General features: G+C 39.4%; 1 protein-coding gene across 1 annotated transcript in view; it reads right to left on the bottom strand.

Annotated features, from left to right (window-relative positions):
- ZNF235 (zinc finger protein 235) overlaps positions 1-14,328 on the bottom strand; it is a 28,878-nt gene that overhangs the window by 9,995 nt on the left and 4,555 nt on the right. The window lies entirely within an intron of this gene.

The following is a 14,328-nucleotide window of genomic DNA, read 5'->3' as shown; positions in this document are numbered from 1 at the left end:
CAACAATAAGAAAACAATCCATTTAAAATATGGGTAAAAAGACCTGAACAGACCCATCACCAAAGAAAATTATAGACAGCAAACAGGCCCATGAAAAGGTGTTCGACATCGTCATGTCTTTAGTGAACTGCAAATTAAAATACCACTACACCTGTTAGAATGGCCAAAATCCCAAACAATGATAACACCATTGCTGGTGAGGATGTGGGGCAACTGGAACTCTCAATTCACCATTGCTGAAAATGCAAAATGATACAGCCACTTTGGAGGACAGTTTGGCAGTTTCTCTTAAAACTACAAAAGTAAATTGTGGACCTTGGTCTTTACCCAAATATGTTCATACAAAAATCATCACACACAAGTTTACAGCAGCTTTATTTGTAACTGTCAAAACTTGGAAGCAATCAATTGAATGAATGAATAAACTGGTACATCCAGACAATGGACTATTATCCAGTGCTCAAAAGAAAAGACCTACTGAGCCTTCAACTAACTGTAAATTACTAGGTGAAAGAAGTGAATCTGAAGCGGCTAAAAGCCCTGAGTCTACCTGTACGGCATCCTGGGAAAGGCAAATCTGTGGAGACAAAAGGATCGCTGGTTGACCGTGGGGAGAGGGGAAGGGAAATTAACAGGTGGAGCAGAGAGAATTGTAAGGCAACCTATTCTGTAGGGTACTTTAAGGGTAGATACATACCATTATAAATCTGAACACCTAAAACGTACAACACGGTGACCGCCAATGTACACTACAGACACGGGGCGACAACGATGTATCAGTGTAGGTTCATCAGTTATGACAAACGTACCACCCTAGTATCAAATGTTGGTGGGGAAAGCTGACGTGTGTGCATGCACGTGTGCGCATGATCTATGGGAACTCTCTCTCTTCTCACTTTTGCTGTGAACCTAAAAGTGGTGTGAAAATCTATTAAAAATTGTGTGTGTGTGTGTACATATATATATATATGTACACACACACATCAGTGAAAAAAATGAATGAAAATTAACATATATACCAACCACATGATCCAACCATTCCATTCCTTATTCTTACCCAAGAGAAATGAAGGCCTATGGCAATACACCCATGGATAGAAGAACATTCAGGATCTTCATTTGTAATAGCCCAAAACTGGAAACAAACCTCCATCAAGAGGTGAATGAATAAATTGTAGTATATCCACACTGGAATACTACTTGGAAATAAAAAGGAATGAACTGCTGATAGAAGCAACAACATGGGTGAGTAAAAGACTGAGTAAAATAAGACAACTGAAAAAAAATATTGTGTGATTCCATTTATAAAGAAATTTTTAAAAATTCCAAGTAATGTAGAGTGACAGGAAGTAGATCAGTAGTTGCCTGGGGATGGGTGTGGGACAGGAAGGGGAGAGAGGGAGAGATTACAAATGGGAATGAGAATTTTGTACAACTTTTAAAGATTTTTTTTTGCTTTAGAGTGCTTCCCAAATTAACCCCCCTTCCAGATCAGACAGGAAAAAGCCAAAACTATTCAGGGCCAGGGAGTAGGAAACTTTGGCTTCCAGAATTTCTGCCCTGAGAGCCACAGGAGTAACATTAATCTAAGTTCCTCCCAAATCCCTGGCTGACAATTAATGGCACAGGGTAAAATTTGCGAGTTTGATTCTCTTTTGACTCAATGCATTACTTAACCCACACACAGTTTGAGGTGGAATAACCACTGGAAATTTAAGGGAGAAAAATCAAAGGTAAGGGAATCAATCACTGAGGGTCAGTTCCTAACTAGGACTAAACTCTGCCCACATATTTGGCAGATCTCTCAACTATGCTTATGTAGCAAAGACCCCAAGGGCATGGACTGAAAAAGCAGCAGCCAAAAGTCAATAGAGACATAAGAGCAAAACTAAACAATATTCAATCTGCCCAAAATATTACAGGAAAGAGCAAACAGATGAGCAAAAATAGAAGACCAAAACAAAAGCATGATGGTAAATGTAAACACACCCATATAAATACACTGTGTGTAAATGTACTATCCTAAAATCAGAAGGCAGATGTTGGCAGATCACATAAAAACAAAGATCCAACTATATGCTGTCAACAAAAAACCTATTCTAAATACAAATAATTAAAAGAACAGAAAGACATATAAATACATTCTGCAAAGCCTAAGAAAGCTTAAGTGGCTAAATTAATATCAGACAAAAAGTGACTACAAAATAGAACACCATTAAAGACAAAGAGCTGTAACAAAAGGGTCAATGTGGCAAAACGTAACAATTACAAATGCCTATGTATCTAACAAAGACTACAAAATAAAGCAAAAACAAACTGAGCTGGGGACAAAACCACAGAGTTAGAGATTTCAACACACTTGTCTTAGTTGCTGAAAAAACAATTAGACCATTAAAAAAAAAAAAAAATCCGTGAAACAAAACAAGATCTGAACCCCTAAAGTTAACCACTTTAACCAAAATGAAACCACCTTACACCAGTTAGAAAGACAAAACAAGTCAGGAAACGACAAATGTTGGCAAGGATGTGGAGAAAGGGGAACCCTCTTACACTCTTGGTGGGAATGCAAGCTGGTGCAGCCACTCTGGAAAACAGTATGGAGTTTCCTCAACACGTTAAAAATAGAGCTACCCTACAACCCAGCAATTGCACTACTAGGTATTTACCCCAAAGACACAGATGTAGTGAAAAGACGGGGCACCTGCACCCAATGTTCATAGCAGCAATGTCCACAACAGCCAAACTGGAAGGAGCTGAGATGTCCTTCAACAGATGAAGGGATAAGAAGATGTGGTCCATAGATACAATGGAATATTACTCAGCCATCAGAAAGGATGAATACCCACCATTTGCATCAACATGGATGGAACTGGAGGGGTATTATGCTAAGTGAAGTCAAGCAGAGAAAGACAATTATATGGTTTCATTCATATGTGGAACATAAAGAATAGAGCAGAGGACCATAGGGAAGGGAGGGAAAACTGGGAAGAAATCAGAGAGGGAGACAAACCATGAGAGACTCTGGACTCTGGGAAGTGAACTGAGGGTTACAGAAGGGAGGGGGTGGGGGGGATGAGGTAAAACAGTGAAGGGCATTAAGGAGGGCATGACAAAGGAGGCACAATTATACAATGGGGAAAAGACAGTCTTGAATAACTGGTGCTGGGAAAACTGGACCACTTTCTTATCCTATACACAAAAATACTCAAAATGGATGAAAGACTTAAGTGTGAGACCTGAAACCATAAAAATCCTAGAAGAGAGCACAGGCAGTAATCTCCTTGACATCGGTCTTAGCAACATTTTTCTAGATTATCTCCTCAGGCAAAGGAAACAAACACAAACTATGGGGGCTACAGCAAAATAAAAAGCTTTTGCACAGCAGAGGAAACCATCAATGAAATAAAAAGGCAACCTAGTGAATAGAAGATATATGCAAATGATACCTCTGATAAGGGGTTAATATCCAAAATATATAAAGAACTTCTATAACTCAACACCAAAAACCCAAATAATCCAATTAAAAAATGGGCAGAAACCTGAATAGACATTTTTCCAAAGAAGACATATAGATGGGCAAGAGACCCATGAAAAGATGCTCAAAATCACTCATCAGGAAAATGCAAATCAAAACCACAATGAGGTATCACCTCACTCCTGTCAGACTGGCTAGAATCAAAAAGATGAGAAATAAGTAGTTTTGGTGAGGATGTGGAAAAAAAGGAACCCTTGTGTACTGTTGGTGGGAACGTAAATTTTTGCAGCCACCATGGAAAACAGTATGAAGGTTCCTCAAAAATCAGAAGTACCACATAAGCTAGTAATTCCACTACTGGATATTTACCAAAAGAAAATGAAACACTAATTCAAAAGGATATATGCACCCCTGTATTTACTGCAGCATTATTTACAAAAGCCAAGACATTAAAGCAGCCCAAGTGTCCATCAACAGATGAATAGGGAAGATGTATACACACACACACACACAATGGATTACTCATAAAAAACCGAGATCTTGCCATTTGCAACAACATGGATAGACCTAGAAGGTATGGTGCTGAGTGAAATATGTCAGAGAAAGACAAATACATTTGATTTCACTTATATGTGGAATCTAAAAATCAAAACACGTGAACAAAGCAGAAACAGGCCCATAAATAAGAGAGAACTGGTGCTTGCCAGAGGGGGTCGGGGGATGAGCAAAATAGGTGAGGGGGGCGGGTAGGAAGTATAGGATTCCAACTGTGGGATGAACGAGTTATAGGGATGAAAAGTACAGCATAGGGAACACAGTCAACAGGTAACAGCGCTGTATGGTGACACACAGTAACATAACGCATACAGTTGTCTAGTCACTATGTTGTACACCTGAAACTAATGTAACCTCATGTCAACTATACTTCAATAAAAAAATTAGATTTAAAAAAAGCCAGTAAGATATCCAGAAATGTCCTTATATCAAAGTTAAATACACTCTAACCCACATGTCAAACAGGAAATTGCATGGGAAATTAGAAAATATTTAGACACATGAAAAAATGCTCAACATCACTAGCCATCAGGGAAATACAAATCAAAACCACAATGAGATACCACCTTATACCAGTTAGAATGGCAAAAATTAACAAAACAGGAAACAGATGTTAGCGAGGATGTAGAGAAAGGGGGAACCCTCTTACACTGTTGGTGGGAATACAAGCTGGTACAGCCACTCTGGAAAACAGTATGGAGGTTCCTCAAGATGTTAAAAATAGAGCTACCCTACGACCGAGCAATTGCACTAATAGGTATTTACACCAAAGATACTGATGTAGTGAAAAGGGCCACATGCACCCCAATGTTCATAGCAGAAATGTCCACAATAGCCAAACTGTGGAAGAAGCCAAGATGCCCTTCAAGAGATGAATGGATAAAGAAGATGTGGTCCAGGGGTGCCTGGGTGGCTCAGTTGGTTAAACAACTGCCTTTGGCTCAGGTCATGATTCTGGAGTCCCGGGATCGAGTCCCACATCGGACTCCCTGCTCAGCGGGGAGTCTGCTTCTCCCTCCGACCCTCCCCCTCTCATGCTCTGTCTTCCATTCTCTCTCTCAGATAAATAAAATCTTTAAAAAAAAAAAAAAAAAAGATGTGGTCCATATATACAATGGAATATTACTCAGCCATCAGAAAGGATGAATACCCACCATTTGCAGCGACATGGATGGAACTGGAGGGGATTATGTTAAGTAAGTCAAGCAAAGACAATTATCATATGGTTTTACTCATATATGGAACATAAGCAATAGCACAGAGGACCATAGGGGAAGGGAGGGAAATCCGAAGGGGGAGAAATCAGAGGGAGACGAACCATAAGAGACTATGGACCCCAGGAAACAATCTGAGGATTTCAGAGGGGAAGGGGGTGGGGTAGGGGGTACCAGGGTGATGGGTATTGAGGAGGGCATGTGCTGTGATGAGCACTGGGTGTTATACGTAACTAATGAATCACTGAACACTACATCAAAAACTAATGATATACTAGGCAGTGGCTAACTGAACATAATAAAAAATAAATTAAAAAAAAGTCAATTTGGCTCTCAAAAAAATTTTGAAATGAAAAAATATATCACAATTTCTGATGTGCAGTTAAATAGCATTCAGATAATTTTATAGCTTTAAACGTTTATAGTAGGTTTTTGATTTTAGACTTTTTTTTTTTTTTTTTAGATTTTTATTTATTTATTTGAGAGAGAGAGAGTGAGAGAGACAGCACATGAGAGGGGGGAGGGTCAGAAGGAGAAGCAGACTCCCCGCCGAGCAGGGAGCCCGACGCGGGACTCGATCCAGGGACTCCAGAATCACGACCTGAGCCGAAGGCAGTTGCCCAACCAACTGAGCCACCCAGGCGCCCCTGATTTTAGACTTTTTGTTTTCTAAGTTTCCATCTCAAGAAGCCATGAAAAAAGGAAATTAAGGAAATCAGAGTAAAAATCAAATAAATGGAAACAATAGGAAAATTCAACTTCAGGCATGAAAGATAGACTTTTTTTTTTTTTAAAGATTATTTATTTATTTATTTGACAGAGAGACACAGCAAGAGAGGGAACACAAGCAGGGGGAGTGGGAGAGGGAGAAGCAGGCTTCCCACGGAGCAGGGAGCCCGATGCGGGGCTCGATCCCAGGACCCTGGGACTGTGACCTGAGCCGAAGGCAGACGCTTAACAACTGAGCCACCCAGACGCCCCAAAGATAGACTTTTACTATAGATCTTAGAGGCATTAAAATAAGGAGATATATTCAACAACTTAGATTTTTAAAGAAGGTACTAATACCCTGAAACATACAAATTACCAAATCTGTTGCAAGAAAAGCAAAAAATCTAAATAGTTCAGGAATTTAATTCATAAATTATCACACTCACACAAAAAGACCAGATGACTTCACCAGTGAATTCCACTTAGCACTCAGGAAAAGAGTAATACCAGTCCTATACAAAGTCCTTTCAGGAAACAGAAGAGGAAGCTATACTTGAAAGTTATTGTTTAAGGGCAGTGTTACCTTGATATCAAAACCAGACAAAGACATCAAGTCCCAAGAAAATGACAAAAGCCCTCCTCAACACAGGTGCAAAAATCCTTAACAAAGGTCAAATCTTGTTTCTAGAAACGTAATAAAAAGAATACTAGTACATCATGAGTAAGTGGGGTTAATCCCCAATGTTAAAACAAGACAACAGGCCCCAAATGGAGTTGCTTATGCTAAGCCCCATGCCACCAAACCAAGACTTAATTACAATTTTGGCTCACCCAGAAACAAAATCTTAAACCAATCCCCATCTGCTCTAGTTAGTTACCTCTGCTATCTTTTTAAGGGAAACTAACCCTGCAATAACCAACCGGCTTTTTTTTTTTTTTTTTTGCCTCATTTAACTTCCTGGTTCCTGTTCCCTTCTGCCTATAAAAGTCTCTTATTTTATATAGCTCCTCAGGGAGCTTTTCTATCTCCTATAATGAATGTTGCCTGATTCATGAATCACTGAATGAAGCCAATAAGATCCTGAAATAGTCAGCTGAATTTTGTTTACTAGAAGGAATGCAAGGTTGTTTTAACATGTGAAATCACCAATGCATTTTACCATATTCACAGCATAAAGAAGAAAATCTTATGATCATCTCAGTAAATGCAGACTAAGCATATTATAAAATACATATATACATATACTGATCCCCATTCATGATAAAAATTCTGAAACTAAGAACAGACGGGAACTCAACCCAATAAGAAAACCTGTGGTTCACACCATTAACAGTGGTGAAAGACTGAATGCTGTCCACATGCATTCAGGTAAACAAACTAGCCATCAAAAAAAGGTGTTCATATTGGAAAAGAAGAAAGAATGTACATTTTTGTGTCACAATTTTCTACATAGAAAATCTTTAGGAATGTACAAAAAAGTACAAAAATGCCTCTAGAATATACCAATATGGGAAGACTGCAGCCTACAAGGTTGATGTCAAAAACTGATTATATTCCTAAGTTGTAAAAGCAAATAACTGAAAAATGAAATAATTCTATTTAGCATCAAAAAATAAACTTTTGAAAAATTAAAGATTAATAAAATATATCCACTGAATACTATAAAATGTGATACTGTGATTTATAATATGTATTTTGGTCATCAGTTCCCGGCCCACATCCCAAAACCCTTGGAATTTCCTAAGACAAAAGAACAACGGGAGTATCTTTGTTATAATATTTGATGTCTCGTTCTCAGCTCCCGAAACCCTTCCGTAGCCATAAAGGTGACATGGGTCCTGTACTTCCTAATAAACCTCTTTCAACCATACCTGAGTTTAGGTTAATGAGGTGACTTTTGGAAATCCCCTATGGATGGCAGGCCAGTTGCCATGATGTGGGGCAATCAACCATGATTAGAGGTCCCACCTCCTGACCTCTGGGAAAGGGAGAGGGGCAGAAGGCTGAACCAATCACTAATAGCCAATGACCTAATTGATCATGCCTAAGTAATGAAGCCTCCCTAAAAACCTGAAAGGAAGGGGTTCAGTGAGTTTTCAGGTCAATGGACATGCAGGGAGAGTGGTGAGCTCAGAGAGAGCCTGGAAGCTCCGCACCCCTTCCCACATATTTAGCCCTGTGCATCTCTTCCATGTGGCTGTTCTGGGTTATATCCTTTTATAATAAACTGACAATCTAGTAAATAAACTATATTCTGAGCTCTGTGAGCCACTGAGCAAATTAACTGAACCCCAGGTGGGGGCTGCAGGAACCTCTAAAGCACAGTTAACCACCTGGACTTGTGACTGGCCGCTGAAAGGGGGTGAAGGGTGAGGGGTGAGAATCTTGTAGGACCAAGCCCTTAACCTGTAGGATCTGATGCTATATCCAGACAGATGGTGTCAAAATTGAGTAGAAATGTGTGACACCCAGCTGGCATCCTGACTAATTGCTTAGTATGGCAATAACCTCCACATATTAGAACTGGTGTCAGAATTACAGAATTTAGGGGCACCTGAGTGGCTCAGCTGGTTAAGAGTCTGACTCCTTGATTTCAGCTCAGGTCATCATCTCAGGGGCGTGGGACTGAGCCCTGCATCTGTGCTCCATGGAGAGTCTGCTTGAGGATTCTCTACCCTCCACCCCACTCCTCCCCCTGCTTGCATGGTCTCTCTCTAAAATAAAGAAATTTTTCTTTTTTAAAGATTTTATTTATTTATTTGACAGAGAGAAACACAGCGAGAGAGGGAACACAGCAGGGAGAGTGGAAGTGGGAGAGAGAGAAGCAGGCTTCCCGCCAAGCAGGGAGCCCGATGTGGGGCTCGATCCCAGGACCCTGGGATCATGACCTGAGCCGAAGGCAGACACTTAATGACTGAGCCACCCAGGCGCCCCTAAAATAAATAAATCTTTAAAAAATTATAGAACTGAAATGTGTCACTACAAAAAAAATCAACTAAACACAAACAAATGTGATAATGAAATAGGGGCAAAAAAGGTTTAAGACACTGGTGTTATATGCAAATGATAAATTGTTGAACACTATCTGAGACTAATGATGTGCTATATGTTGGCTAATTGAATTTAACTGGGTGCTAGGCATTAAGGAGGGAACGTGATGTGATGAGCACTCAGTATTATACACAACTGATGAATTACTGAACGCTACATCTGAAACTAATGATATATTGGCTAATTGAATTTAAATTAAAAAGAATTTAAAGAAAGACCTACATGAAACAAATACAAAACAAATAACAAAATGGCAAAAGTCCTTCCCTATCTTTCTCTCTCTCTCTGCTTCTCCCCTCCTCTCTCTCAAATAAATAAATCTTTTAAAAAAAGGTAAGTTCTGGAGATGTACAACATGATAACTATAGTTAACGATACTGTATTATATGTTTAAAAGTTTCTAAAGAGTAGATCTTAAAAGTTCTCAACACAAGGAAAAAAATTAACTATATGAGGTAATGCATGTTAACTAAGCTTATTAGAGTAATCATTTTGTAATATATACAAATATCAAATCATTATGTTGTACAACGTGGACAATGTTATATGTCAATTTTACCTCAATAATACTGGAAAAAAATTAAAAAGATCTCAAATCAACAATGAAACTTTACATCATAAAAAAAAGGAACTTTACATCATAAGGAACTAGAAAAACAACAAACTGGGGTGCCAGGATAGCTCAAACAGTAGAGCGTCCAACTCTTGATTTCAGCTCTGGTCATGATCTCAAGCTCATGGGACCGAGCCCCACATCAGGCTCTGCACTGAGCGTGGGGCCTGCTTGAGATTCTCTCTTCCTCTCCCTCTGCCCTCCGCCCCTGCTCATGCAAACTCTCTCTCTCTTTAAAAAAAAAAAAAAAAGAAAGAAAAAGAACTAAACCTAAAGCTAGCAGAAGGAAATAACAAAAGGCAGAGATAAATAAAATACAGAATTGAAAATCAAGGAGAAACAACAGCTGGTTCTTCAAAAGATCAACAAAATAGACAAAAATTTAGCTAGAGTGGCTAAGAAAAGAGAGAAGACTCAAATTACTAAAATTAGAAAGTGGGGATGTTACTACTGACTGTAGAGAAACAAAAAAGATTATAAGACAGCACTATGAATAATTGTGTGCCAATAAATTGGATAACCTAGATAAAATGGACAATTCCTAGAAACAAACCTAAGACTGAATCACGAAGAAACAGAAAACCTAAGTAGACCTATAACTACTACAAAGACTGAATAAGTGATCAAAAACTTCCCAACAAAGAAAAGCAGGGACCAGATGGTTTCACTGGTGAATTCTACCAATCATTTGAAGAAGAATACCAATCCTTGGGGCACCTGGGTGGCTCAGTTGGTTAAGCGTCTGCCTTTGGCTCTGGTTGTGATTTCAGGGTCCTGGGGTTGGACCCCATGTCAGGCTCCCTGCTCAGCGGGGAGCCTGCTTCTCCCTCTCCCTCTGTGATCTCTCTCGTTCTGTCTCTCAAATAAATAAAAATCGTTTAAAAAATAAAAATGAGGGCGCCTGGGTGGCTCAGTTGGTTAAGCGACTGCCTTCAGCTCAGGTCATAATCCTGGAGTCCCGGGATCGAGTCCCACATCAGGCTCCCGGCTTGGCAGGAAGCCTGCTTCTCCCTTTCCCACTCCCCCTGCTTGTGTTCCCTCTCTCGCTGTCTCTCTCTCTGTCAAATAAATAAATAAAATCTTTAAAAAAATAAAAATAAATAAAAAAAAATAAAAATGAAGAATATCAATCCTTGTTAAACTTTTCCAAAAAATGGTAGAGGAAGGAACACTTCCTACTTATTCTGTAAGGCCAGGACTGCCTGACACTAAAGCCAGACAGAGACACAGTAAGAAAGGAAACTAAAGACAAATATCCCTTATGAACACTGATCTAAAAATACTAGCAAACCAAATTCAGTAGTATATTAAAAGGATACTACCACATGACCAAGGGGTTTTATTCCTGACATGCAAGGATGGTTCAACACACAAAAATCAATGTGATATGCCACATTCACAGAATAAAGGAAAAAACGACATAATCATCTCAGTTGATGTAGAAAAAGCATATGAAAAAACTCAAAATACTTTCATGATAAAAACACTCAACAAACTAGGAATAGAAGGAAACTGCCTCAACATAATAAAAGTCTTAAATGAAAAATACACAGTACACATCAGACTCAATGGTGAAAGAATGAAAGCTTTTCCTCTAATATTAGGAATAAGGCAAGGATGCCTACTTCTGTCCCTAATATTCAACATAGTACTGGAAGTTTTAGCCAGAGAAATGGGAGAGAAATAAAAGGCATCCAAATTGGAAAGCAAGAAGTAAAACTGTTCACAGATGATATGATCTTATATGTGGAAAATGCTTAAGATTCCATATAAAAACTGTTTAATAAATGAATTCAAAGTAGCAAGGTACCAAGTCATGCACAAAATCAGTTGCATTTCTATACATAAACAATGAACAATCTAAAAGGATATTAAGAAAACAATTCCATATACAATAGTATCATAAAGAATAAAATGCTTGGGAATTAACCAAGGAGGTGAAAGACATGTACACTGAAACTACAAAACACTGATAAATTAAAAACAAAAAAATTGAATGACAGACCATGTTCATGGATTGGAAGGTTTAATGTTGTTAAGATATCAATGCTACCCAAAAGGATCTACAGATTCAGTGCAATCTCTATCAAAATCCCAACAATACAGAAACAGAAAAACCCGTCCTAAGATTCACATGGAATCTCAAGGGATCCTGAGTAGCCAAAACAACCTTTAAAAAAAAAAGTTGGAGGTAATCACTTCCTAGTTTCAAAACTCACTATAAAGCTGCAGTAGTCAAAAACAGTGGGGTACATACATAAAGACATACAGACCAAGGGAATAGTCTAGAGAGCTCAGAACTAAACCATCACATACAAAGTCAAATGGTTTTTGACAAGGGTGCCAAGACCATTCAATGGGAAAAGGGCAGTCTTTTCAATAAATGGTGCTAGAGAAATTGGATATCCACATGCAAAAGAATGAAGTCAGACGCTTCCTTATTCTATATTCAAAAATTACTTCAAAATGCATCAAAGACTAAACATAGGAGCTAAAACTATAAAACTACTAGGAGAAAACATAGGGCAAAAGCTTCATGATATTGGACCTGACAATGATTTCTTGGATAATTCCCTACAGGCACAGGGAATAAAAGAAACATATTTGAAAATTTCATGAAAATTAAAAATTCTTATGCATCAAAGGACACTATCAGTAGAGTAAAAAGGCCACACACAGAATGAGAAAATACTTGCAAATCACATATCCAGTAAGGGATTAATATTCAGAATACAGAGAACTCCTAAAACTCAACAGAAAACAACCAACCTGACTCAAAAATGGACAAGAGACTTGCCCAGACATTTCTCCAAAGAAGATACCCGAATGGCTAATAAGCACATGAAAAGATGCTCAGTATCACTAATTATTGGAGAAATGCACATCAAAACAAGATACCACTTCATACCCATCAAGGTGGTTATTATTAAGAAAAAACCCCCACAGGACAGGAAACAACAAATGTCAGTGAGGATGAGAAGAACTGGAACCCTGTGTATCGCTGGTGGGAACATAAAATAGTGTGGCTATTGTGAAAAACAGTATGGCAGTTCCTCAAAAATTAAAAATAGAATTACCATACGAGGCACGCCTGGGTGGCTCAGTCGGTTAAGCATCTGCCTTTGGTAGACTTCCGCTCAAGGGGAGTCTGCTTCTCTCTCTCCCTCTGCCCCTCCCGCCCCCTTGCCCCCCTCCCCACCCTGTGCATGCATGCGCTCTCTCTAATAAATAAAATTTATTTATTTTTTTAAAGATTTTATTTATTTACTTGACAGAGAGACACAGCCAGAGAGGGAACACAAGCAGGGGGAGTGGGAGAGGGAGAAGCAGGCTTCCCGCCGAGCAGGGAGCCCGATGTGGGGCTCGATCCCAGGACCCTGGGATCACGACCTGAGCCGAAGGCAGATGCTTAATGACTGAGCCACCCAGGCGCCCTCAAATAAATAAAATTTTTAAAAAATTACCATACAATCCAGCATTTCTATTCTGGGTATGTACACAAAAAATGGAAAGCAGGGACTTGAACAGGTATTTGTACACCCATGTTCACAGCAGCATTATTCACAATAACCAAATGGTACAAACAACCCAAATGTCCATCAACGGATGAAGAAAATGTGGTATGTACATACAGTGAAATATTATTCAGTCATAAAAAAAAGGAAATTCTGACATACAACACGATCACCCTCGAAGACATTATGCTAAGAGAAATAAACCAGACACCAATGGCAAATACTGCATGATTCCACTTATGTGAGGTACTTGAAAGAGTCAAATCCATAGACACGGAAAGGAGAACCGTGGCTACTAGGAACTGGGGTAAGGGAAGAACAGGGAGTCATTGTTTGATGTGTAGAGTTCAGTCTGGGATGATGGAAAACGTTCTGGAGATGGACAGTGTTGACAGTTGCACAACAACGTGAATGTACTTAATGCCGCTGGGCTGTACATTTAGAGATGGTTAAAATAAATTTTATGTTATGTATATTTTACCACAATTTAAAAATCATATATGTTAGTAAGCCTGATGGTATAGCGCTTACACACAATTAAGGCAAGTCAAGGAAGGACATGGAGAGTGACGGGATATGGCATTTTAAGCGGTGGTCAGAGAAGGCCTTGGAAGAAAGGACTTCTCACCGACATAAGTAAGAAAGCCAGAGCGACTGGATGTGTACGGGCTGGCAGCATTCCAGCCAGAGAAGAGAATGGAAAAGGTCCTGATGTAGAGCATATTTGTGCTGTCTGAGGCAAAAGTGAGGCTGGCAGACAAAGCAGTGGGGTGGGGGGAGATGACTGGAGAAAAATGTAGAATGAATGTTTAAGCTGGGGGAATGAGCACATACCATAGGGCCTTCCAGGCCGCTTGAACACTTTGGTTTTTCTTTTTGTTTTTTTAAAGATTTTATTTATTTATTTGAGAGAGAGAGAGCATGAGTAGGGTGAGGGGCAGAGGAAGAGGCAGACTCCCCACTGAGCAGGGAGCCTGATGCAGGGCTTGATCCTGAGACTCTGGGATCATGACCTTAGCTGAAAGCACTTAACCAACTGAGCCTCCCAGGCACCCATTTTTTGGTTTTTGTTTTGTTTTGTTTTGAGAGAGAGAGCACAGGCAGGGGCAGAGGGAGAGAGAGAATCTTAAGCAGACTCTGAACTGAGCATGGAGCCCAACGCAGGGCTCGATCTCACAACCCTGAGATTATGA

Source organism: Phoca vitulina, unplaced genomic scaffold, assembly GCF_004348235.1.
Source record: "Phoca vitulina isolate PV1807 unplaced genomic scaffold, GSC_HSeal_1.0 scaffold52, whole genome shotgun sequence".
Lineage (NCBI taxonomy): Eukaryota > Metazoa > Chordata > Mammalia > Carnivora > Phocidae > Phoca > Phoca vitulina.
Note: the sequence above shows the minus strand (reverse complement) of the source record. Positions and strands in the feature narration are given on the sequence as shown.